The 27611-nt window shown below is 37.2% G+C and overlaps 1 long non-coding RNA gene and 1 pseudogene across 3 annotated transcripts in view; both read right to left on the bottom strand.

Moving 5' to 3' along the window:
• The window catches only part of LOC126496887 (uncharacterized), a 1122577-nt gene that overhangs the window by 967150 nt on the left and 127816 nt on the right, over positions 1–27611 (bottom strand). The window lies entirely within an intron of this gene.
• Positions 21013–22172, bottom strand: LOC126496886 (hsc70-interacting protein-like; annotated as a pseudogene).

Below are 27611 nucleotides of genomic sequence, written 5' to 3'. Positions count from 1 at the left end.
AGGGGGAGGGAAATGGGAGGCTGGGAGGAGGCGGAAACTTTTTTTTTCTTATTCTCAATAAAATAAAAAAAAAGGTGATTGCAGGGAGGGTCAATAGATTTTGTTTTTCTGCTCCCTTGCTCTCCTCATATTGGAGTCTAGTACTAGCAATAGGCGCAGTACTATTGGGGAAGATGCAGGCAGAAATGAGGAATTGGGAAAACTTAGCATTTTGGAAAGAAAAGATATACACAAGGAACAAAACAGATGAAAAGGTTATAACTCAGGAGATAGTACAGATGGGATCCTTGACCTAGGAGGAAATGAACAGGGTGACCAAGACAAAGATGATTTTGTAATTGAAAGAAAATAAAAATCCATCTTTATCTTAGTTAAGCCAGATAATTAGTTACTTGCTGATCAGGCAGCTCAGCTGTTTAGAGTTAGTTGATAGGGCATTCACAGTGCTTTCATTTCAAGTTTTAAAGTCTTGGTAGGACCCCAGCCATGAGTATAGATTCTGGAATTGATGGGTGACATGATCTTGAACATAGCATGTAATAGCCGGCCTCCACTTCCTCATCTTTAAGTTGGAATTTTTCCCCTAGTAAACTCACCTGATAAACATTATTTCATATTATAAAGTACTTGGGGTAAAGCCTAATTGCATAAATGTTGATTGTCCTGACTGGTAAACTGTCATGTATAAACAGAAGCGAAACAAAGAGCACAAAACATCTGATAGGGGATTAGAGTGCAGTAAAGAAGAAAAAAAAAAAAGACTTAAAGATTTTGTATCTGTTGGTTTCCTAGAAGTAATACCCTAAATTAACTTGCAAGCCCCACCTGCTCAAGGGCCGGATAACTTCCTGGGATTCTGGGAGTTGTAGTTCTTGGAAAATAACAACAAAGCCTCTTAGTAAATTATGGTGGTCTACGGGTTTTGTCTTTATAAGCCCCAACAACACGTGTTGTAGAAACATTCCAGGGAATGGTCCTGACCAAAGTCCATCTTGGTCAGTATTAGTATTTTAATAAGGCTTGCTTCAAGTTCAGTTCAAAATAGTGGAATTGGCTTTTCTCTGGTTAACCTCAGAATTAACACAACTAGGCAATTCCATAATCCCTTGTTTCTATTCTGACTCTTTGAGTATGGCAATCAGCTCAAACTGTGGTCCATGGGCAAAGTCGGCCCATCACATCCCCTAATGTAGCTCTGAAGAGGCAGCATAGAGGTCAACACGTTAGCATTTCTCTTAGTTCTGGCAACATGCGATGGCCATGTGTTTCACTGAAACTCAGTCTCTAGAAGAATAACTCCATCTGCCTTCCATTCCTGCTGCAAAGATGCTGTTCCCGCTGTACACCCCAAACTCCTCATCACCTATAACAGTTTCTTACGTAGCAAGTATGGGAACCTTCTCTTTTTCAACAAAAGCTCAATTTCCTTTGCAACCCTAAGAATGAATTTGTTTGATGCTGTATTTTTCTCCTATTTCTTGCTATTTTACCTCATGGTAAGAGTTACAACAATCCAGTTATGTATTGAGACTATGTACGTGCATTAACATTCATTAACAGAGTTAATAGATTCCATTGTGCTTTGTTGCTTGTATCAGGTAGGATGAAACATTCAGATAGCGGCTTACAGTGGTTTTCCTCTTCATTAAGCGATATGGCTTTCTTATTCAACTTACACTATTTCATGTATCATCCAGAAAAATTCTGAAATGTTTAGTGGAATTTTTTCCCCAGAAACTACTCAAACAACATATTTTTTTTCAATTTCAAAAGTATAAAGCAAAGTCCTTTGGTCAACATCACAATTATTTATTCAGTTAAATTCCTTTCAGTGTTTAAATTGGAAAATCATCTCATAGGCTACTTACTAAGAAAATGGACTCTAAATTAAAGATTAGCTAGTAATTGTCTCAGTTAATAAGCCTATACTTTAGATATTGGCCAACTTCATTGTTTTATTATTAGCTGAATTTCTAAGTATTTTCTTGTCTGAAGTTCCTTCAAATTGAAAACTTACTTGAGGTAAGAACTGAACTTGACCCTCTATCTTTTCTTTTAAGATATATCAAAGACGAAGGAGCCATGTTTGGCAAAACTGTATCAAGTTAAAGGAGGAGAAGCATAAACCCAGAAGCCATAAAGAAAACATTACATCTCAAAATGAGAAATAGATGTTCTTGATCACATAAAATGGATTAAGGTGAAGCATGGAGCACTTAAACAGTGCGATAGCTGGCAGAGAAATATGAATCCAAAGAGGTATTGATCTGAGGCTCAGCTCACTGGACCATACTCAGTCATTTTACACGGAGACTGATGTAGAGTGGGGAGAATATTTACAGCCTGGCCTCAGAGAAAGCTTCAGGAATTTAAATCTCTTGCATCTTTACTCACTCTACCAAATTTTAAAGAAAAGCTGGATCCACCAAGGTAAATGCTTTTAATATTTAAATATTCCCTGCTTTTTTACATAAGTCTTAGTTAAAGCCCAGCAGGAAAACCACATGGTACAAGCAGTTCTCATCACATAGATGCCATGGTAAACACACAGCAAGGAAACTGTAATTTTGTTAGTGTTCCAAAAATTATACATAAAATATTTCTCTGTGGAACGTAGCTTAGAATTGACAGGAACACACATGCCCTTTCTCCAAAGACATGTCATCATCTTCACCTACAACTCAGTGGGAAAAAATTCCTACATCAAAATCATCAGAATTGGTTTGTGGTTAAGTTTAATCTGTTCTTTAGTGGACTGAGTTTTTCCTCATGATCTTTCGACTTGGAAAGTTTCATTTTCTCAAAGCACGTACGCATCTAAGGTTCAGTGTTAAAGAGTGAGGGCTAAGAAATCAATATGATTTTCAAGTTTTTTTAGACTTTGTGTGTAAGAGTGTTTTCCTTGCATTCATGTGTGTGCACCACGTGTCTACCTGGTGTCCTCAGAGGTCAGAAGAAGGTGTCTAATCCTCTGGAAGTACACTTAAGGATGGCTGTAAGCCGCTATGTTTGTGCTGGGAACCAAACCCAGGTCCTCTGAAGAAGCAACAAGTGCTCTTAACCACTAAACTTTCCCTCCAGCCTCCAAGAACCCATGTTTTAACTCCCTAATTATGATGGATTATGCAGTGGATTGTAGACAAATGTGCCCCCGTGACTCAGCCAAAGCAAGCTAAATTTTGGAAGTGAAGGGTAAAATCAAATATGACTTAATATTTGTGAGCTGAACATTCACAAGTCTTAAAAGATACAATTCCTGGAACCCACTTTCTCCATCACAGTGTATTGATTCAACACAGAGCGTGTGGGAATATATTATAATTGCAGGAGGCTCTCTGCTGATCCCAAATGAGATTCTAAGCGTGTGTGGAGTGTCAGAGACCTCTTGTTACTTTCTCAATGCCTTTGTCCTAAGGGAATGCTTAAAAACTACTAAGAAATGCTCAAGAAACTTTCTAAACTCAAAAGAAACTACTAGTTTTTAGGAATCAGCTCTCAAGGAGAAAAAAAAAAAAGCGCCTCTGGTCAATTTCTCAGCCATGAATAAGCCACTGTGGTCAACTGCAAGCTACAACATGGAGTCTGAGCATGCATTTAGGAAGAGTTAGGTAATGTCAGCTTCCATGAACTGTGCTAGCCTTAGCAATCACGGAAACTCATCCTCCCCGCGCTTAGATAAATGAAAGCTGCCTGAGGAGGAGGGATGAGATGGGGAAACGGGAGTTATCTGCATGCACATTTTGGTTTATACAGCTGCAAAGTCATTACATGCTTACCAGGCTAAAAAGAAAAAAGGCAGGGAAATCTGTGCCCTTCCACAGTGAGACCATCACTGCACACACGAATTTAGAAAGAAAGCACTGCTGATGCTGGCTGGTTGGATGTTCCCTTGACAACTGCTCTAGTTGATCAAGGGCATAAGGGAGCTCCAGCTTACAGAGCTTGGGAGTCACCGTAGCCTTTTTTACAGCATGCTTCCCAGGAAAATGTTGCCTTGGTTGTCCTTGTAAATGTGCTTGGGCATCTTTTTTTTTTTTTTCTTGAGCTAGACTAGTTCAAAGAAACTAAAATCAACAGTCACCTCATGACTGTAGTCCAGGAGCTGACCGTACTCATGACACATACTTAAGAAAGGTCATGGAATATTCTAGACCATGCAAGCTATTTGTATTGTCAGAGGCGCCAACTCCTAGGTCTCCCTCAGTATGCCAGCCACATGGTAATGTGGCTTGTGTTTGACAAAGTGTCCGGCCTGTGCCTTTTGTGCTTGATTATGGCTTCGCATCCTTTTTTAGCAATTAGTCTCTGCTAAGTTACACTGACAACCCCAGAAAATCAAAACTGAGTTGATCGTATGCTTAACAGTTCCTTCCGTTTGCTCTCACAGCAAGGACAATCACATTAGATACGTGTGCTGTTAAGGAAAGCTGTGTATCTCTAAACAGTTTCATCTAAATTTCCAATGTATAATCTTTGGAATATATTTTTCACTGTTTTCTTGTTATAAACAAGGAGCTAAAACAACCACAGCATCAATTAAATCCTAAGTTAGTCTTTGTGGGGACCATATGCCATTCAGCCCTTCTGTTTCTGTCATGTTCCTTTACTGCCATCTGCTGACTGTGAGTCTCTGCACTGAATCTCCAACCCAACTCTCCTCAGGTCACTACTCAGCAAAATTGGACACACCATGGATGGAGATCTGCACTTCGAACAGCTGGGCATATCCTGACAAAAATTTAATGCAGCCCAAGATTCTTTTCAATGAAAGTCTCCAAGTCAGCATTCACTGTCGACGCTATTTATTATTGTCAGAGCAACTGATGGGCATGCATTCGGGTAAACATTAAGTCTATTTATTATTGGCTAGAAATTCAATAGTTATTCATCGGGAAATACATTTAACTGCTGTCTATAATGCAAATGAACACCACAGAGAACTGATTTTTTTTTATTTAATTAAAAGTCAAGGTCTGAAATAGAGAGAGCCCAGAAAGGGAGAACAGGGGAACGAAGAAAGGATGGAACTAAAGAAAGAAGGGAGGGAGATGAAGGGAAGCCCTGAGGAATGGAGAAAAGCACAGGCAGAGAAATATACAGGCATGTAAACAAGGTGCGAAAAGAACAGACAGGGGAAACAGAAACTTCATAGCAAACTTAATTTAAACCTAGTCACAGCTTAATCCAAAATAAGCAAGCTGATATCATAGCTAAGAAAGAGCCCAGCCTAAACAGAACATTCTGCATCTGAGAACAAATGCAGTAGCAACATAATTTTTTTTCACATTCTCTACAACCAATTGGTACTATTTCAACACGGCTCCATGCTGCAGTTACCTGTGAACTATGTCTTGTTTGCTGTTAGTATAGTACTGAAGTTGTCCTTTAAAGTGTTAGATTGCATTACAATTTAATGTAATGCCAATGACGTATATGGTTCCAAGACTTGACAACACAACATGGGTACCAGAGAGAGAAAATAACCCATATATTTTATTCTATCTGAGAGTCAAATACTTGTGGGCTTTTGACATATACTGCTAAAAAAAAAAAAAAAAAAAAAAAAAAAAAAAAAAAAAAAAAAAAAAAAAAAAAAAAAAAAAAAAAAAAAAAAAAAAAAAAAAAAAAAAAAAAAAAAAAACATGAGACACATACATTCCGACACCCTTAGCAGAAAACAAGCCTGAAATGAAAAAAAGACAAAGAAGTAAACTCTTCAAACATTAAACTCGTCATGTAAAAGGCATTCCCAAATGATTGGCTTATTTTTCTTCACTCTGCTTCACACAAATTAAAGATAACTCTCAATTCACATGGTCCTTCGGAGGTAAAAACTAAGTTTTTTCTTTGACTGTTGTACTTTTATTGAAAAATATGGATATTCGTCTAGATGACTCAATGACATTACACTTTGTCATGCCTATTCAGTGTCAAATACATATGTGTGATAAAAATCACACCTCAAAACATAAAGGCTAGCTCAAAGCAGGGTAAATATCTCTCTAGATGAGCAAATATGTAAATAAAAAATGAGCTAAAGGTGCAGATTTGCCAAGATACATATATAGAAATAGGAAATCTAAGCTCTTTGGGGCTTTTTGTGATATTGTACACATGTATATACATACATAGATATATAATCTGTATATTATATGTATTACTGAGGAAAAGACTGACAGATGATAATTGATAGCTAGATCTAAAGCTAGAAAGATAATATATTGATAAACATATAATAATGAGATAAAATAGATTGACAGATAAATATTAGGTGATAGGCAGGCAGATAGACAGATAAATAAGTAGATAAATAGATAAGTGAATAAATAGGGAGATAGATTAGATGATAGATAGATAGATAGATAGATAGATAGATAGATAGATAGATAGATAGATAGATAGATATTGTGTTACTGGTAGAGATGCTGAGACAGCTGTCAAACCAGGAAGGCAGCAGATTGCATCCAAAATATCAGAACCAAAAACATACCAAAATAAGCTCCCATCTCTGTAAATGAGCCTATAGATAACTTCAATTATAGCATGGAACAGAACTGCCAGCATCCCACCCATAATCCAAGCTTGTGATTGGGAATGGTTCTTTTTTTTTAATTTTTATTTATTTGTTTATTTATTAAAGATTTCTGTCTCTTCCCCACCGCCGCCTCCCCTTTCCCTCCCCCTCCCCAAATCAAATCCCCCTCCCTCATCAGCCCAAAGAGCAGTCAGGGTTCCCTGCCCTGTGGGAAGTCCAAGGGCCACCCACCTCCATCCAGGTCTAGTAAGGTGAGCATCCACGAAACTGCCTAGGCTCCCACGAAACCAATAGGTACAGTAGGATCAAAAACCCATTGCCATTGGGAATGGTTCTTAATATGCAATCAGGATTAGCACAGCAGAAGACCATGGAAGGACAATGGGAGTAAGGAAAAAGAACACCACCACCCTCCATTCAAAATGAAACTGTTCAGTGCACTATCGACACATGGGGAAACTGAGGACCTATGCTAGAAAACACAATGAAAAGATAAATTTCTAAGAAAGAAATATCAGCATCGATATCTTCCAGAAGAGATATTCACAGGAATAAACTATTTGGGAATGGAAAATGACCCCTTGTGTAAATGCAGTTATCAGAGTGACGATCTATGTTTTAATCCCCAGAAGCCACATCAGTCAGATATAGGAGCTGAATAGAAGACTCAGCCATTAAGATCTCTGGTTGTTCTTCCGCATTTGATTCTCAGCACCCACAATAAGGTTAACAAATCTAACACCAGTTCTAGGGGATTTGATGTCTTTTTATTCTGGCCCCCAAATATATTGCACAGACATACATGTAGGCAAAACATTCAAACTAAAATAAAAATAAATAAATGTGTTTAAGTCATAAACAATAGTGAGTGTCTCTAATCCCCTTACCCATACAGTAAGATGAAATACAGAGATAGGTGACGAAGAAGCCAGCTACTCAGGAATATTCGTAAACAAAAGGGATCCTGTCTCAAACAAGGTAGAAAGTTAATATGGACACAATGGACATAAGTTATTATCTTAAAAGTGGCACATGTGTGCTTGTGTTCTCACACACAACACACACACACAACACAAACATGCAGAGAGAGAAAGAATTTAAGTTGATGGCTAACAATTTCTAATCTGGAGACAATCGAGGAAGCTAATGGCACCTGAGAAAGATACAGAACAGAAAATTAAGTTGGTTTTTTTTTTTTTTGTGAGTAAGAAATTTAAAGAAGAAATTACAGGCTTCCAAAACCTCTAATACAAATTGTAGTTTAGATACAGCCAAAGGTAATATGTGAAGTCATTCAGTAGAGAAATTTCCAAAACTGAAGGAACATATGACTGTTGAGATCAAATGCATACTTGTAGTGCTGAAAAGAATATGGCAATAATCAATACCTATCCTCATTGTCACATAAAATGTTGGACCTTAAAACTGCCAGAGAGATAGTTAATGGCTTCAAGGAAGGGGTAGATTATAAAAATCAGATACTATATTTAAATTCCAAAAACACTCTAAAATTCTAGGCGTGGCTACAGCATCAACATACAGGGATGAAATGAAGCACAGCATGACTAATAGTTGACTATCTACAGAGGCAAGTCTGGCTAAAAATACAACTAGTGAGAAAACAGATCAATCTCTCTGAAAGAATACATAGAGTTCGAAAGACAACACATAATTATTGATAAATTATTTAATTTTTGATTGGCCTAAAATGGATTTTTGCCTTCTTCGAATATGTTATTTACATATATGTATGTGTTCCTGCTTATTTATATTGTACCACCTGCTCACATGTGCCCATGGATACCAGGAAAGGGTACCAGACGCCCAAACTGGAGTAACAGGTGGTAACGAAGCCAGCTGATGGGGATGCTAGAACAGCACTCAAGTCCTCTCCAAGAGCAGTGAATGCTTTTGACCACTGAGTAATTTTCCCAGTTGTCAGATTTTTCTCTTATGGGTTGAAATTAGAAAGAATCGTAGATTCAATTTCCAAATTTTAAAAAAAAATAAATAAGCCAAAAATCAAATGAACAATTATCTTTTCCAGCATATTCAAATAGTCATTGATATTAGTAAAAAGATTTCCTGTATTGACTCTAAAGCATATTGCTATAAAAATGATATAGTATGATAAAAATTGTCTTCATTTTCTACTTAACACAAATAGCTTTCTAATATTATGGTTATTTTACAACTATTACTTAAAAAGCTGGATAGTATTATTAAATCACATGAAGCATGACTTAATTACCAATCTGTTTTTGATGTTTTACTTTTTGTGTTTTGGGGTACCCTGAACTTTCAACTTGAACAAAGTCTTCAAAAACTGTCTTTTCCAAATCACAATATCTCAGTCTATACTTTTATCTACCTCAAAATTACAGAAAGAAAAAACAAAAATGTCTACACTATTGAGAACATGTCAGTTTTACCAAGTATGGGTTTTAGGCATAATAAAACTCGAGTGTTTGATTTGAATTTTATTACAAGCACTATTTAGTAGAAGCAGATGAACACTTCAACATAACTATGTAATTTATTTTCATAAAAATCTCTTTAGAGATCCCTGTCTAGTCAGCAAATAATTGCTTTAACTTGGATTTTAATATTAGCACTGAATGATTTATGTACATTAAAATAGTGTGATTCTTACTAACCATTTATGAACTGAGAATGGTGATCCCCCTTTGTGAATAATCGCACTTCAGGGAAGAAAGGTTAAGTGATTTGTAATCAGATTGTCAATGGATACTTCAAAATATGATCCTTGAGTCTTTAAATCATTAGACTCAGGCAACCTCAACCAATACCTGAAAGGCATGAAGGTCTTGCATTTAGATGATTCCCTAGATGAAATGATGTCTAACTTGTTTCTATAGAATTTTTGCCCTACAACAATATTTCATCTACAAATAAATATGAATTACTATAATAATAAATATAAGATTCCCTTTGTGGAAAAGACTCTGGTAGAATTCAAATATAAATTTCCAAACAAGTAGATGAACTAACAGGCAATAGATGAATGATTTATTGAAAAGCAGAGAGAAAGAGAAGAATAAATAGAAGAGGAAGATCTCCTTTCGTAAAACCTCAGATTTCAGCAAGCTCTAAATGAAACAAAGAGAAGTTATTTGTTAATGAGTAATCTGTATTCCCTGAAAGTCGTTCTTTCCAACTGCATTGTAACTTATACTGCCCCTCACTGTGACTGTGCAAAAAACGCAAGTGCCTTCGTAGGTCCTTGTAGCAGAGACTTCACCCACATGAGAAATTTAGAATTCAAGAATGTTCAATGTTGAACAAATCAGAGTTACTAATGGCCCCAGTAAGTACAGTGAAGGCTAATAAAAAGAAGTTAAGTGACGCTGTCATTGTTCAAGTCTTGTTTAGGAAGCCATGCTGCTGAGACTTCATAGATGCAGTTTCCTTGTCATATATAGATGACTCTTTCTCATAGCCTACATTTTCCTCTGGCACGGAACAATCTTTTTCTCCTTTCTTCCATCATGTTCCATAATCCTTTGGTGTCAAAGTTGTGTTGTTAGTTGTTCTCTGCATTTTGACTGATTGTGGATTTCTATATTGGTCTTTTAATGCTGCAAAAAAAAAAAAAAAGAAACTTGTTTGATGATATGTGAAGGCTAATGAAGTCAGAATGTGTACTGGTTTAGAGACATAGCAGCAATATGTTTTCTTCTGTTTTCCATGACCTCAACAGCCACAGCTTAGCTAAGTTTACAGTGCCAGGCTTTAATTCTCTCTTATTGGCAGAATTTTAGGTCTAATTAGACAGTTTCTGGTTATCTCTAGGATATTAGTCACACTGTTCCACCTTTGTGGACATCTGGTCAATGGTGTGGTTCATAGACTGGATTCATATGTGGTTCCTGTCTGGATAGGATTACTGATTGCTTCTCACCCTCAGTAATTTGCACAGCATCTCCAGTTACCATGAAAACTAGCCCTCAGGGAGGAGACTTCCAGATCATATACACCTCTGTTCCTTTAATTGCTGTTTTCCACATATTGGCTTTCGTTAGCTATAGGGACTTACTTTCGATGTCCGGGAGGCAACCAAGCACAACAGGAATAGCCTATATTGTTTTGGGAGTCCTTTGAACTCCAACCAACAAGTTGAAAGGGAGTTTCAGGTTCAGCTCCCCACTCAGATGAATTAATTAGTAGAAAGTTGACATTAAAACTAGCCATGACATCCTGTTTTACAGAAGAGTCCCTACTGTTAGCACTAAGACTCTCACATCTAAGGAAGGTTGCGCAAAATTAAAACTAAAGCTAAAACACATTTATGTGCAATAGTTAGATAATACAAATAAATAAAAATAAGGCATTGAGCCTATAGTTCATGATCCTAGAGAAGCTAAGTAATAAGGTGAACCCAAAGAAAATATATATATAGACCCACCTGGAAATTGGAAATGGACAGGATTGACTGACAGGGTTGGAAGCATGGGGTGAGAAGAGAGGGGATGGGAGGAGAAGAGGAGGGAAGAGGGAAAGGGGAGAAGAGAACTTGAGGGAATGGGATGGTCAAGATGGAGGAAGAACAGAGATGAGAGTAAGGAGAGAGATATCTTGATTGAGGGAGCCATTATAGGGTTAGCAGAAACCTGGCTCTAGAGAAATTCTCAGGAATCCAAAAGGATGACCCCATCTAGGGCCCTGGGCAATAGAGGAGATGGGGCCTTATTTTGACTTGCCCTGTAGTCAGACTGATGATTATATTAAATATGACCATAGAGCCTTCATTCAGCAACTGATGAAGACAGAGGCAGAGACCCACATTGGAGCACTGGACTGAGCTCCCAAAGTCCAGTTGAAGAATGGAAGGAATTAGAATCTGAGCAAGGAGGTCAAGACCACGAGGGGTTCACCCACTGAAAAAGTTTGCCTGAGCTAATGGGAGCTCACCAACTCCAGCCGGACTGGGAAGAAACAAGCATAGGACCAAACTAGTTCCTCTGAATGTGGTTGACAGTTGCAAGGTGGGGCAAACTGAGGGGCCACTGGCAGTGGCACCAGGACTTTCCCTACTGCATGTACTGGCTTTGGGGGATTCTATTCTCTTTGGATATATACTTTGCTCAGCCTAGATATAGTAGGGAGGGCCTTGGACCTTCCACAAGGCAATGTGCCTTACCCTCTCTGAAAATTAGATGGGGTGGGGTGGGAGGGTGTGGAGGGAATGGGAGGAGAGGAGGGAGTGGGAACATGGATTGGTATTTCTTTAAAAAAAATCTAATAAATTTAAAAAAAACCTGAGTGAGCTTTTGAAAGGAGTTCTAGACACAAAATTTAAAAAAAAAAAAACAGGGTTTAGCACAGAAAAAAAAAGGAATTAAAACCATCCATTCTCCCATTTTATACAAATAGTCAGCATCAATACAGCCAATAAACTTCTAATGCCTTCACCGAACAAATTTTGAAGCAGTGTATGTGCTATTGCTATATACAGCAAGCACTGAAATAATCACCTAAGTTCTTTTTTAATTTCTAAATAAAAAGTGTTTTGTTTTGTTTTAATTTCATCAAGCATTTCATGGTGTCCACCCTTCTTATCTCATCCTTTGTCGAAATGCCGGATAAATTTTCAATTGTGTATCAACCATTTCTGTCATTGTACCAATTCCCTTACCCTTTTACTTTATCTCTAAACACAGCATCAGCTGGTACATTAGTAGGATGCTTTGTGAGCGCTGATAACGATATCACAGTGTAATCTCGCTGCTCATGGGTTTGGAGCCTTTCATTTCTTATCCTACTTCTGTTTTCCCTGTGGGCCAGGAGGAGAAATTTCTACCTAGGGAGTATATCATCATTTAACACTGATGCCACTGGTCCAGAAGTCCCTGAGACATTTGTAAGACCATGTGCCAACCAGATTTAGAACGTAGCATTTATCAATACCTATTTATTCGCGTAAGTCCTTTCTTTTTGGTTTGTGAGGTGGTTTCAACTTTTTTGAAAGCATTTCAAATTCTGATGGAAAGCCAGGGGAAGAAAAAAATGAAATGAGGTATAAGGAAAGAAATACATCTTTTATCTGGAAATGTTCACACTTGGTCAAAGCAGTATTTCAGGATTATTGTGATCCATAAAGTACTTCTCCCACTTAAGAAGTACTTACTATCCATGTGTGAAGTTACTCTGTTCTTGCCATAAACACATACAATAATGGTCTCTTCTATTTTACTTCTATCTACACCAGCGCTGACCCATAGTGCTGAGGTTCCCTGAATGGCTGAAATACATGCAGATAGAAAACTCCAGTGCAGATAATGCAGAGACCACCAGTACCTCAAAGGTATGTACACAAATATCCAGTTTCAAACATCAACTGTGTCCTTGGCAGCTCAAAGAAATAAAAGGTAATCAATTAAATAAGTAGAATTATGTCTGGCACTATAATTTTTATAAACTTTGTCAATTACATGTTTTTTCTGAACTGAAATATATCGTGTGTGATTTTTTAAAGATAGTTGATTAATAGAAAGTATTAGTAAAATATATTTACAAACCTGGTGATTTCATGGGATATGGCAGTTCTCGTGGATAGCCATTAAAAAGTCCATTCTTCATTTTCAGGTGCCAACTATTCTGGGAAGTTTTGTTGGATAAACTGAATGAAGCTGAGGTAAAAGGAGACAGAGTCCGAGACCAGGCAATTCACTGAAATCTTTTTTGTTTTGATGATGGGGATGCTTACTTGCTTCTTAATATGGCCTTATTGCAAAAGATTTGAGATAAAAGAATTTCTGGTACATTTGATCATCACAGAGCCTTAATTTGTGTAATTAGAACTCCGACGTGCTGATTTTGATTCACACTGAAGCTGGCTGTGCACACTACTCGAATGAATTAGAAATGCCTTTTTATTTCGTTTGTTTCATAGCAATAACCTCATTTTGTGTATACAGGCTTTAGAATAAGGCACACAAGAATACCAAGTATTTCTGTAAGCACATTACGTCCTCCAGAGTATGGCCATACGCATTGTCTCATTTGATATACGAGAGAATTCAGCAAAGTGACAGTCATTATCCCTTTCTTATGGCTGAAAGATCAGTATCAGACTCTTGTGAAGCTTTACAGCAGTTAAGGAAAAGCCCGGGCTTTCTGATTCTCAGGGCTTTTTGTCTCTTTTATCAGACAAGGGACGACTCTTCCTTCACCACTCCAGCAGATTTGAAGCTATTGGAGTGGACTCTTAAGGTAAGAAAAAAAACTGTGGTTTTGTGTTTTGTAAAATCATGCTGAGAAAGCCAACACCTAAGACATGAAATATTTAGGTGGCAAAAGATAGATAAATAAAACTGCCCATCATTTTGTTAAAAAATCCAATGTAAAGCGTATGATTGTGACTAAATCTTTATTAGTTTTATCCTTCTCCATTTTATAATGAAGGTACATGAGTTCTTGTAAATTAATATGTTATCCTTCTGTAAACTTAGACATTAACAAATCACATATATAATGCATAGAATTCAACTTCCAAGTACATTTTTTTCTCATTGAAAAGGACAAAAATGACCTGAAGTCTCTTTGACACCAATAACCTTGTACTCTTATCTGACTGAATAAAATCCTGATCACAATAGTCCAAGAAATACACACACACACAGAGACCAACATGTGAAGATACAGACATGAGAACTGTCCAGAACATCAAGGACCAACTACCTGGAAATAAAACATTTGACATAAACAAAAACAAAAGTCTCTGTAGTCATTTAGTTTCAAATAAAAGCAAATGTATTCGATACTCTGATGTTTAAATGTGAGCCAAAAGAAAATAACAACCAAAGAACTTCCTACCCAGAAGTCAGTATTCCCTATTATTGAAGACATTTACTTCCTTTTAACACATCTATTTCCCTGAATTGTTAAGAACCTAATAATTTCTCCCTTTTAAAGAGAAATTCTAAGAGCAAAGGCATGTTCACTGTTGTCAGACACGGAGTCCATAGTTTTTATTATCTTGATGATTCCACCTTGATTGTCCACATCTGTTCTCTGTGCTCTTATCTTGTAAGATCACATCTTGATGTCAGACTCTATTCTCCAGAGTCTGATTCACAAGGAGTTATTAGAAAAGACCCGCTTTAAAGACCTGTCTCCTTGGCAATGATTATACACACCAAAGGCAGCTCTTGGATAATTGAGAGTCTGGGGAGAGAAGTCAACCATTCTAATGGATATCTATGAGCAGTCAACGGCTGCTGATTTTTTTTTTCAGACATTCCAGGGCTCCAGTACAGCTCAGGCCTTGTATCTGAAGAAATACAAAACGTATCTACTTCCATCATTTAGATGTTTATGGTCTAATAAATCAGGGGTAGTCCTGTAGCCTTTCCTTTGTATCTGCCTACTCATGACAAAAGAAGTGGATGTTATTCCTTCCTCTGTCAATTTTATGCAAAGGCAGCAGAGTGGCCAAAGCAACAAAAAGTTCCCTTTTACAGGTAAGTGATCAAAAGTAAGTTGGTAGAGGTCCTTGGTAAGAGGGGAACTATGGATTTGATGTACTAAGTTTGAAAGTTCATGATAGTTCCTACATTGTGTGTTGATGCTACACTTAGCAAAGAAGAGTTTGAGCAACTTATCTGGTAAAAAGATAAGTTTTTTGCAGATAGTTTGATGGAGTTAAGACATGAGGAAGAAAGAACAGAGAGACAGACTCTGATGATAAGTAAGGAATCTGTTGGTGTGTCTTAAAGTTTGCTTCTGTTCCTTCCCCTTATGAACCCAAAGATTGCCACTCTGTGGAAATTAAGAGGTAAGTTTTTTGGGTAAAGTAATTGAAAAGTTGTCCATAAGAACATAAATTGAGATTTAAATAATTTTTTTTAAGTTCAGATACAGGTGACTTTACCCCTTTAGAATTTGAAGGAGCAGAACAAACTCCATTTTAGGCAGGGCCTAACTAGGAGAGGAGAATGCAGCCCCAGCAAACTCAGAAATATTTCCAAGAAACTTTGCCTGCCCTGGTCAAAGTGACCCCACCAGGGTGTCCAAACAACATCTGCTTACATCTCCTTGTTTCAAACATCCTTGTGGGTACCTGATTAACTGCTGTTTTAAAATTCTTGTCTGCTCACAGTTGCTGTTTTGCAGTTCCCCTATAATCCAACAAACAAATTCAAAAGTTGTATACCTATACCCAATCCTGAAGTGCCAAGGTTTGTACAATCCTGCTTATGGTTTTTCCCCTTTAAAACCCCTCACTTTGAGGGCTCGGGACACTTTTCCCCCATCTGCTGCATTGGTGTGTTGGATTATGGTCCAAGCTAGTTTGTAATCAATAAACCCCAGTGTTTATTGATACTGGCATTGGATACCAGCTCTGTGGTAGTCTTGCTTGGAGGTTCTGTGATATAGACACAACAAATTCATGCTGAAATGATGATGTCTCCATTTCTTAACAACCTTCTCTGCGTTAATGTCCAGGTTAAATGAGGTGGAGAAGAATAGAGGCTCACCTCCCCTTTGATTCCTAACCTAATTGTTTGGCTCCAGATTTTGAATTCTTGCTATGCTACTAGTCAGTTGTTCAACCCTGCAAAATACCAGAGGGAAATGCTTGTAATGGAAATAAGATTTATTTTGGTTCATATTTCAGATGTTATGGCCAGCTGGTTTCATTTTCTTTTTGGTTCAAGTTGAGGCAGAATGTTGGGGCTAGAGGATTTTGTAAAACCAAAGTACCTCCACAGCGGCAGGAATGAGAGAAACAGATTAAGTCCAAAGCAAATAACATCTTTCATAGCTTTCCCCATGCTACAATGAAACCCCACCTCCTACTTTCTGCCACCTCCTAGTAAACATAAGGAATTCATCACGGGATTAAATCATTGATGAAGTCAGAGCCCTCATGGAATAATCACCTAGCAAAAGCCATTTCATGTCAGCAGCATCTGAATCGAGCTGAACAAACAGCCAGCTGTGGGGGAAATAGAGCAATGCTGGAGAAAGCATCATGTCTTCAGTGTGATGCCTAAGGGATGTCCGAGGGCAACTGGATTACATGTTCTGTGCATCTTCATGTAGACATGAGGGTGACTAAGGTGAGATCAAGTTCTGTGTTGCTGTCTGGTGAAAATAAAGCAAGGGTCTACTTTACTGAATCCTTTTGTTCTAGAATTTGTCAAAGAAATTGGTTAATGTTGACACACTCAGGCTTCCTTTTGTCTCCTCAGAACAAGAGTCTTTTCTAATCTGACTGTTGGAATGAAAATACCAAGAGCAAATTCATCAGATTCTCTCTGTGTTCACATCTGCTTTCAGATTTTTGGAGAGAGAAGGGTAACATCCACTTTTTCAAACACCACATCCAAGAATCATTTATTTTACTCTCATCTAAGGATACTTAAAATACAACATCACTGCACTGATTTGCTAGGGTTTCTATAACAAAATAAGGCAAAAAATATGGCATGAACTATAAAATACCTTTTAACTTTGACAAGTCTAAAATCTAACTGTCCAAAGCTTTGGCATGGCAAGTAATTTACTTCTAATGGTTGTGAGGAGGAATCTATTCAGTGTTTCTTGTCTGTTTTCTTTTGGTTGACTAGCAATTTCCACATTCCCTCCTTTGTAGACATGTCACCCAGAGCTTTGCCTTTCTCTGCAGTCTGTGTCTTGACTTTCTCCATTTCACAAGGACATCAGTCATATTAAATTAGAGTTCTATGAAATTCCAATATTGACTTCATCTTAACTAATTATATTTATAATGATAATTTTGAGGTTACAATTCAAAGCACCCATTATTAAAATGCTAATATGTAATTTTAAAGGAGACATAACACAAAACCTGATGATAATTGTTTAACATGACATTATTTTCTATTTATTTTCCATTGGTTATCATTTGTTAATGCTCACATTAAAGTGCAAATACTTAAGTTCAAGAGTATTTTAAAGTAGTCAGCAAGTTTTATTGAGTTTTAATTTTTTGCATTTTTGTTAGTTGTTGTAAGAGATTGAAGAGAAATGTAAAAGAATGCTTTTCCTTAAGTAAATTTGTTTTACTACCTAGTAAATGCATGGAGCTATACAAACAACACAATATGCTTTACATAAAAAAAACACACTTGGCAGAGGCTGCTCGTGTTTTCCCGGCTGCCCAGACCCAGAAATAATCATTCAAAAACTACATTAATTGCAAAACTGCTTAGTCAGTGACTCCAGCATATTCTTAGATAGCTCTTACATCTTAAGTTAACCCATTTCTATTATTTTATATTTTACCACAAGGCTTATGGCCTACCCTCAAAGTTCTGGTTGGTGGCTTGCATCTTTCTCCTCTGGCAGCTACATGGCATCTCACTGACTCCGCCATCTTCCTCCCAGCATTCAGTTTAGTATTCCCCACCTAGCTCTACTATGCCCCATCACAGGCCAAAGCAACTTCTTTATTCATTAACCAATAAAACCGACATATAGACAGAAGACTTCCCACACCATTTTCCCTTTTCTGTTTAAATAAAAAGGGAGGTTTTAACTTTACATAGTAAAGTTACATATAACAAAACAGGTATCAAGCAAAAATTATAGTTATAATATTTATATCTACTTTATCTTTTATCATAACTAAGGAAAACTATAATTATAACTATCTATTTTTCAACTCCATCAAAGACTCCAGAAGTACATAACATCACCTAAGTAAACAGGAAGTGCATTGTAAGCAACATCCAAAACTCTAGAATTAACAGAGACATTTTGCTGCCTGGACAGTGACCCAAAGTTCTTCTATAATATTGGGGCATCTAAACTTCAGCCTAAAGGCCCATAGTATCTGGAAGACTTTTCCATGAAGCAGGAAATTTGAAGATCTGCTTTGTCTCATAATGGTAAAGTTTATCAGATACTTTCTTCCATGCTCTGCAGAATGTCTGGCAGACTCTTTCATGAAGCAGGAACCCCAAAGGACTGTCTTATTTTTAGGCAAGTTCAGCATTCACTTATATGTGGGTCCTGCATGTCCAGTTCATACAGCATAACATCAAGCAGTCCAGGCAAGAGTCGTCTCTTGCCCAAATAGCTAACAAACTTCATAAGGAGCCTCTTTGATGTCCATAACCCTCTTGATGGAGATTGGTGCTGCCAGGAGCAGACGTGTCTCATTGTCATGAAAAGTCCTAAATTCCCAAAACATTTTAAATGTCATATTCTGTTAGTCTTTGAAAGGTTTGAAGAATATCTATCCATCTGAAATATATCTAGAAAACCTAAATATGACTACAAGTTTGACTATCTATTAACCAGTATTTCTTAATCATATATTACATTTTAAATGAGCTACAAACAAACATAATACCTTAATCAAGAGCAGAAATATACATATAACAAAATTGACCTTAAATTTGTATCAATAGACCAAGATCCATACCAACACAAAGTATTAATATCTATAGCATATCCCTCTTTAAATGTAAACAAGAATTTATAAACAATCATTTTGGGAATTTGGGCACTGTTATCTACACTACTTCCTGCTGATTGGAGGTGCTGTTAATGAGGTCTTTCAAAAGCAAACAATTACAGAATCAAAAACTTAGATCCGTTTTATATAATCTGATGGTATCATATAATAAGAATTTTGTCCTGATTTGTTTCTTACTGGCATATTTTAAATGACTCTTCTTTGATCCTGTCCCTGAAAATATTAGGATCCATAATATGAGTCATACTAATGGCTTCCTGGGAGACATGATGTCCAATGAAGTGACAAAGAAGTCCTCACTGTTGATAAAGCGTGGCTTGGGAAGGACATTGAAAACCATATGCCCCTTGGTGTGATCCTAGCTGATGGCATTACAATGGCATAGGCATCAGTCTTAGCTCGCATATGGCATGACTCCAAATCCTAAAAACAACAAAAGCCAGGAGCATTGTCTATTGGGTAATGAAAATAAAAATACCTAAACCCCACATGCTCAAAGTCATTACTTAGGCGATGTGCACACTGGAAAATACTGATTTGCTTTGGGACAAGTACACAACAATAAGCACAGTAACAAGAGATTCCCTGACAATAACTATGTGTCTGCACCTGACTTGGGAAATTTTAAACAGCGCCAAGTTTCAATCAAGTGCCATTTGTAAGTAAGAGAGAAATATAATTATACATTGTTAATTCTGTTGATGCATTTGTGACTTTTTACTTTGTTGGTTTTAATTCATTTTCTTATAAAACGCCATTTAGATCTGCAATAAGAGTACAAATAAAGAAAATGTTGTTTATTTCTTTGCAATTCCATGGACTTTCTCTGCATGGAAAAAAAATCAGGTTTTCTAAAGTTAATTATATCTTCATTAAAATCACTCTCTGCTTTGCTAATATGTCCTAAATGAATCAACCTGAGAGAGTTTAATTTGCACAGTACTGATCACATTCCCAAATTTCTGCAGTCCACTGAGAAATTATGATGTCAGGGTTAAAATCAAGACAGAGTACAATCAGCATAGACTGTACTAATTCAAGTAAAGGAAAATGAAGAAAATACATATAAAAACATTTTTATTCATTTCTATGTTTCCACAAGACAAGCTAACAAGCAGTTAATAATGACATCATAATACTAAACATCTGTATACATTGTAAAGAAAAGAAAGAACTCATCAGAAAACACTCTACAGACACTTGCTCTCTACACTGTAATAAATTTTTAACAACTTTCCTATTTGCCTTCTCTAATTAAAGAATAACTTAGGTCATTTCTCTTTTCTGCCTGAACTATGACAATGTATTTATTGCTTAGAATTGGTTTAGAGCAGGATTACAATCAATTGAGTTAATGAAAGTGCATCACCATCTACACACAGAAATTCCAAACTGTCAAAATAATTTATAAAAAATACAAAGAATAAGGAAGGCTGATATATTTTACTCTACCCAGTTTTTAAAAAATGGTGCACCCTTTATTGTTATGTGTTCAAGTATTTAAAGATAGAATGATAATATGCCAGAGATTTGCTTTAAAATTGCATTTTGGAAGGAAATGAATAGAATGTTGATGAACTAAGACTAGAATCAAGGAAAGTACTTAAAACTGTAAAATAGAAAAGGAGGGACTCCCCAAACTACTATGTCTACTCTATATCTGCACTGGATAGTTTTTTTGTTGTTTTTGTTTGTTTGTTTGTTTGTTTTTCTTCCCACTAACAAATCTTTATTTCCACTCATGAGAGCAGTAAGTCGACCATATTCAGCTTCCTTGCCCAGTAATTCAAAGGAAAAATTCAAAAAGATTAGTAAAGAAAAACGGAGGAATTAATACCCCCTAAATTTTTTTAAAAAAATATGTTTAAGGTTGAAAAATGTTTATAATTCCTAGTAGGAAAACATTATCTGAATAAAGATCCTAATGGCAAACCACTGTAAAATGCTTCAGCCGCATTTGATGCAGAAGGGTAGGAATAGTCTTCAAAACACCCCAGCTCTCCTGATGAGGTCAGAGGTACACTGGTTTGTATTATTGCAACATCCAGTTAGTGAGCTAAGCTTCTCTTCATTCAGCAAGGGCTCTGTTTGACATTACGCTTGACCTCCAAACTTGGCTGACAATTTACTGATGAGATTCATAACTTTTGGGTTGTTCTGATATTTTGACATATTTGCTGGGTTCTGGGCCACATCCTGGAAAGCCACCATGACTTCTGGATCCTGCATTGCTGCAAGAACCTCGTGGTCACTGAGGATTTCATTGAGTCCAGGCATTCCTCCAGGAAAATTACCAGGCATTCCCCCAGGAAAACCACCTGGGAAAGAGCCATACTGAGCCCCCAGACTGTCTTCTGGCTTCCTCTTCCCTTTGGGCTCTTTCATGCTCTTCTCGAGCCTTCTTCACTCTTTCTGTTCTTTCTTTTATCTCTCGCTCTTCACGTTTTCGCTCATATTTTCTTCGATGTTAAGCAATTTTTTGAACCCAAGGTTGAACCTCTTTTTCAGCATTGCACTGGCATCCTCGTCATAATCCAGTTTACAGGCCAGGGCTAAGTCATGAGCTGCTTCTTCCCAGTGACCCAGGAGACCGTGTGCTTTCCCTTGCCACTTGTATGGCTGAGCTGAAACAGGGTTTATTTCAATGGCTCTGTCACAGTCTCGGATAGCAGCTTTTGGCTTCTGTCATTTGACGAACACACTGGCTCTCTTGGCATACAGACTAGCCAAGCGAGGATTTAGCTTGATGGCATCAGTGAACAAGTCAATTGCTTTCTGCAGCTCACCTTCATTTAGGGCTTCAGTGGCAGCCCCCTTCTTTTCATTTGCCTGATCCATCATCTCCTCGGTTATCTCTGCATTTTCATCTCCCATCTCTTGAGGGGCATCAGTGTCTGGCTCAATTACACCTTCATTGTCAATTTCTAGATGATTCTCCTCACTTGATGGTTCGTCCGTCTTTATGCTTTCCTCTGTCTTATCATCTCTTTTTTCTTCCTTGACATTTTCTTCTGATTTAGTTTTGTGAGTAGCAGGTGGTACCTTACCTCCCGTGCTCTCCACCCACTCCCTCAGGAAACGCATTTCCTCGGTGTGCAGGACGCTCAGATCCTGCTTACACATCTTCATGAAGGCCCGAAGCCCGCTCACTTTGCGGGGATCCATGGTTGGGAGGCGGGAGGCGAGGGGCGGCTGTGGAGGCCCAGGCGCGGCTCAACGTGACCGAGTCTGCACTGGATAGTTTTATGTCATCTTGACACAAGCTAAAGTCATCTGAGATGAAGGAACCCAATTAAGAACATGCTTCCATAACATCAGGCTATACACAAGCCTGTAAGGCATTTTCTTAACTAGTGATTGATGGTGGCGGGACTACCTCATTGTGGATGCTGCCATACATGGGCTGGTGATACTAGATCCTATAAGAAAGTAGGTTGAATAAGACATGAAGATCAAGCCAGTACGTAGCACTTCCCCATGGCCTCTGCATCACCTCCTGCCTCTAGGTTCCTGCTTTGCTTAAGTTCCTGTCCTGCCTCCTCTAGATAATGAAAATGCTATGGAAGTGTAAGCGAAATAAACCCTTTTCTCCTCAAGCTTCTTTTTGAACATGGTGCTTCTTAGCAGCAATAGAAACCCTAACTAGTACAGTAGTCATTATAGCTTTTGATACCTGTATGTTTGAATTTTTTAAAAAAGACACTCCACCAGGCACTGAAGCTCATGACTTTAATCTCAGCACTTGGAAGGCAGAGGCAGACAGATCTCTACGTTCTAATGTCATCCTGGTCTAAAGAGGGAGTTCCAGGAAATCCAGTATTATGTAGAGAAATCTGTCTTGTAAAGCCAAATAAATAAATAATAAAAATAAAAAAGAGGACTAGAAACAGTGTGTGAATATGGGATCTGAAAGTGATCATTATAACACAGACGGGAGAGGGGATAAAGTAAGAGAGGAAAAGAGAGAAAGAGAGACAGAGAGACAGAGACAGAGACAGAGAGAGAGAGAGAGAGAGAGAGAGAGAGAGAGAGAGGAGAATAAGGGGCAAAGACAAGGGACAAAACTATAAACCTGTATGGTAATGTTCAGATCAAATTTTTATTACAAAATCAGAATGACAATAATAAGAATTGATTTTAGTGGACAAGGAAATGATAATCCCTTCTGATTCACTGTGTCTAAGTACCTTGCTTGATTGATATATTTGTAGCAAACCAGCATTTGACATTTAATATAACACAAGTGCAACAGATAAAGTCCTAAGGAACAAAGAGAGTGAAAGTGAGTGGGAAGAGTAATGACAAATTGTATTGGTCAAGATTCTCTAGAGAAAAAATCCTAGAGAATGAGTATTTATTTGAAGATGACCAACAGTGGCTCACACTAGAAAACCCAAGATCCTGTGAGTTGCTCAGTCTGTGAGGATGGGCCCCTTGGCATGACCAACTTGGCCCTGGAGGCCTGAGGGATTCTCAAAGAGCATCTGGTCTTCTTCATGAGTCTTGAGAGAGCAGTGAAGGTGGGTTCTGATCAGCAGAGAGATGGAGCAGCAACTGGATAAGTGAACTTGCCAATGAGAGAGAAGAAGGTAGGCAGAAGCCAAGCTGCTTCTCTTCCACCTCTATTCATTATGACTACCAGTAGAAGGTGATGACCACTGGCCTTCCTACATCAGAAACTCTAATAAAGAAAATCCCTCACAAGAGTGGCCAGCAGCTTGATTCTAGCTGATTCCTAGCAGGCTGACAACAAAGCCAAAGACTAAACATCAGAATAACATTCTTTAGCTTCCTGATGGAAAAAAAATACCACTGCTTTAATCAATTATTCTGCTTTATAATCACCCAGTTAATAATAATTATGATATGGAGTATGGTAGAAATTTTTACTTAATTAAAATAAACAGATGAACACTGGAACTGCGTAATGGGCTATCTCTGCCTATTGGATTACACAGAATTGTGAATGACATCTTACAGGGAGATCCTCTATTTTACTGGCTTGATGAGGTACATAGCAGATTTGGGGAAACTTACATGACAAGGCCCTTAAGACCTTCCAGTCAGTAAAAACAGGATGGCCCCTGACTGACAGCCTCCAAAATTTAAAGCTGTTAGATTTTCCATGACAAAAAATTAATATTTCTAAGAACTTCATGAGCTTAGAAATCGGTTTCTTACCCAGTAAAGCCTTAAAAATGATATGAAACCTGATGGCCATCTTCACTCTACACTTTGAGAGATTATCGAGAACATAGTATGGCAAGATTGGGACACTGTTCCTGGACTCTTGATCCTGGAAACTATGAGTTAACAGATAAGATTTCCTTTAAGTTAAATTCATTCTCATAGTGTCATTAGCAATAGAACTTCAATGCACTCTGACATATCACAAAGGTGTCATCATCCTCAGTTGAGAGAGCTTAAATTAGGGTTATTTTTATTTGGGGATATTGCTATTCTGAGATGAGATGAATAAGTCAAGTCAATGCTAACTAAATAAAACTGATTTGCTTGAATTAAAGAATGTCACATTTATTTCAATCTTGCTTATTCAATAGACATTCACAAACAAGGATTTCATCATCATCCCAATAGGATAAGAAAAGTAATTCCATAATTATTTATACCATATATGTTTATTTCAACAAACATTGTCTGAAAGCAAACCAGTAACTAAGTAAGATGTATGTGACAAAAAAGAAAAGAGAACTATTCAAGAGGCCAGGAGCTTTCAATGTGTTATACAGGCTAGCACCTGAGTGTTCTATCCAGCAACAATGCCTATTGGTCTCCTATGATCCACATTATGTACTCTGACCTTTCTTAAACATTTCTGATTCTCTAAAAACAGCCACTGCCTCATAGAAACCAACTTGAATGTTATGTAATCTGGGCAGGCACTAAGTCTTTTTAGATCATTATGAGCCTTTTACTCTGTGCCTATGAGCAAAATATTTTTGATATGCTATGAACAATATACCTTCTATCTTAATTAACAGCACTCAACATCTATAAACTACTGATGTGAGATTCCCCTCTGTGTGCTGTGAATTGTTTTATTACCATTGGTTAATAAAAAAAAACTGCTTTGGCCTATGGCAGGGCAGAATATAGTCATGCTGGAAGAGAAATAGAGAGAGAGTAGGTGGAGTCAAGAGATGCCATAAAGCTGCCAAAGGATGAAGATGCCAGAAACTTACCCAGTAAGCCACAGCTTCTTGGTAATACACAAATGGGTTAATTAAAGAGATAGCTAAACATACACCTGAGTCATTGGCCAAGCAGTATTGTAATTAATATAGCTTCTGTGTAATTATCCGGGTCTGCAGTGTTGGTAAATGAATAAGCAGTCTCCGTTCACAAAATGACGCCATCTGTGGCATGAATCCATATAAGACCTAGAAAATCTTAAAAAGAAAAAGAGGGCTTCTAGGTCTACAAAAATGGGAGCCAAACACAGCTTCTTGGTAGCCACATTTTTTTTAAATAGGCTCTGTTTGCTGGCAGCTAGAAGAGTTGCAGCTTCTTTAAGAGAAGGCTTCCTGACTCCACATTAACAGCAAAAACCATACAGTCCCTTTAAGAACCAACTTCCTGGTTCATGCTGGTCCTATTATGGAGCATTTAAATGGGGTCTGTGAGAAGTGTGTTACAAATTGCTTAATGGTGACATGGATGCACTACATCTTTGGAGCTGGGGCAATGAGCATGGCTCACAGAGCAGGTGAATATGCCTTCTTCATGTTGGACTGTGAAGAGTAAACAGTCAGGGCCATGAAGTTGGTCCTAGGCACACCTGCTTAGCATTTTTTTTTTAAAAGGAGCTCCTGGTTAGAAAATGATTACAGATACACAATTAGGCAGATTCAGATGAAAAAGACCTCTGAATAGATCACAGTGTTGGATAAATGTACATGGGCTTGAGAGAAGAAAGAGTACAGAGTCATCAATTAAAGAAGCAAAGATAATAAAATAAATATTAAATAATCATCGAGGAAAAAAGTCATGCAAAGATGGAAAAAACACAAAGAATCTGGATTATGTACATTATTGTGTTAAATTTTTTAGCTGTGAATAAGCTAACTACATACAGACATTTCATTGTAAAACCTGCTGAGCAAACCAACATATACATTTTAGATGTATCTTAACTTCAAAATTTGAGTCAAAGGATATGTTACTTTGGAAAAGAAGTTTTGCATTAGTTTCTACAGAAGATGAAAACCTGTGGCTTCCTTCTAGGCTAATGTGGTTTGATGGAGCAAGACCCCTGAAAGGTCTCTATAAACCCTAAAAATACTTCACCCAACAAACAGTAGGAAGTAATTTGGAGAAAACAATGCCCAAATTCCCACAATGGCTGTTTATAAATGTCTATTTTTATTTAAAAGGGGTTGATTAATTGTCACATTCAATTTCTAAAAAAATAATAAGGGGAATATGATATAGAGATGAATACTTTGCATTGGTATAGATCTTGATCTATAGATACAAATTTGAGGTTGATTTTGTTACACATTTTATATGTATTTCTAGTCTTGTTTAAGGTATGTGTTTGTGTAGCCCATTGAAGAATGTAATATATAACTAACAAATACAGATTAATCGTCATCTATAATAGTCAAACTGTAGCCAGGTTAGTTAAGTTTTCTAGATGTACAGAGATAAATTTCAGATGGATAGGTATTCTTCAAAACTTTAAAAGGCCTATTAAATATGGCATTTAATATGTTATAAGAGCTTAAACTTTTCTCGACAGTGAGTTATGACTCTTTCTGGCAGCACCAAATACTTCAAAGAGGCTGATGGGCATTGAAGAAACTCATTATGGAATTTGCTTCAATGTGACAAGGCTAGTAATTCAGGCAAGAAACTGCTCTTACCTAGACTGCTTGATGGTCTGCTGTGTGAACTGGACATGCAGGACTCACAGAAAAATGACTGCTTAATTTTCAAAAGATGGAATAGTTCTTCAGGGTTCCTACTTCACAGAAGATACTACCAAAAATTCTAAAAGACACAGAAGAAAGTGACTGACAAACTGCCAATATAGACAAAACAGTCTTTCAAATGTCCTGCTTCATGGAAAAGTCTGCCAAATACTATGGGCCTATATGCTGAAAATTGATGCTCCTATGTTACAAAAGAACTTTGAGTGACTGATCAGGAAGCAAGATGTCTCAGTCAATTCTAGACTTTTGGAAGTTGCTTACAATGTACTCCCTGTTTACTTAGGTAATATTATATCCCTCTGGAGTCTTTGATGCAGTTGAAGACAAATAGTTATGGTTATAGTTTTCCTTATGATAAAAGATAAGTTAGATATAAAACTTTAGACACACAAAGATAAAATAAATTATAAAATATTTTCTTTAGTTTTGCCAGATACAAATAGACTAAATATTATAACTGTAATTTTTAATACCTGTTTTGTTATATGTAATTTTACTATGTTAAAGTTAAAACCTTCATTTTTATTTAGACAGAAAAGGGGAGATAATGTGGGCTATTGATGTGGGATTCCCCTCTATATATCATTGGTTAATAAAGAAGCTGCTTTAAAACCAATGGCTTAACAGAATATAGCCAGGTTAGAAGAGA

Source organism: Alexandromys fortis, unplaced genomic scaffold, assembly GCF_014885135.2.
Source record: "Alexandromys fortis isolate MF-2015 unplaced genomic scaffold, M_Fortis_MF-2015_v1.1 scaffold_20, whole genome shotgun sequence".
NCBI classification, from domain to species: domain Eukaryota; kingdom Metazoa; phylum Chordata; class Mammalia; order Rodentia; family Cricetidae; genus Alexandromys; species Alexandromys fortis.
This window is presented reverse-complemented; position numbering and strand designations above follow the sequence as displayed.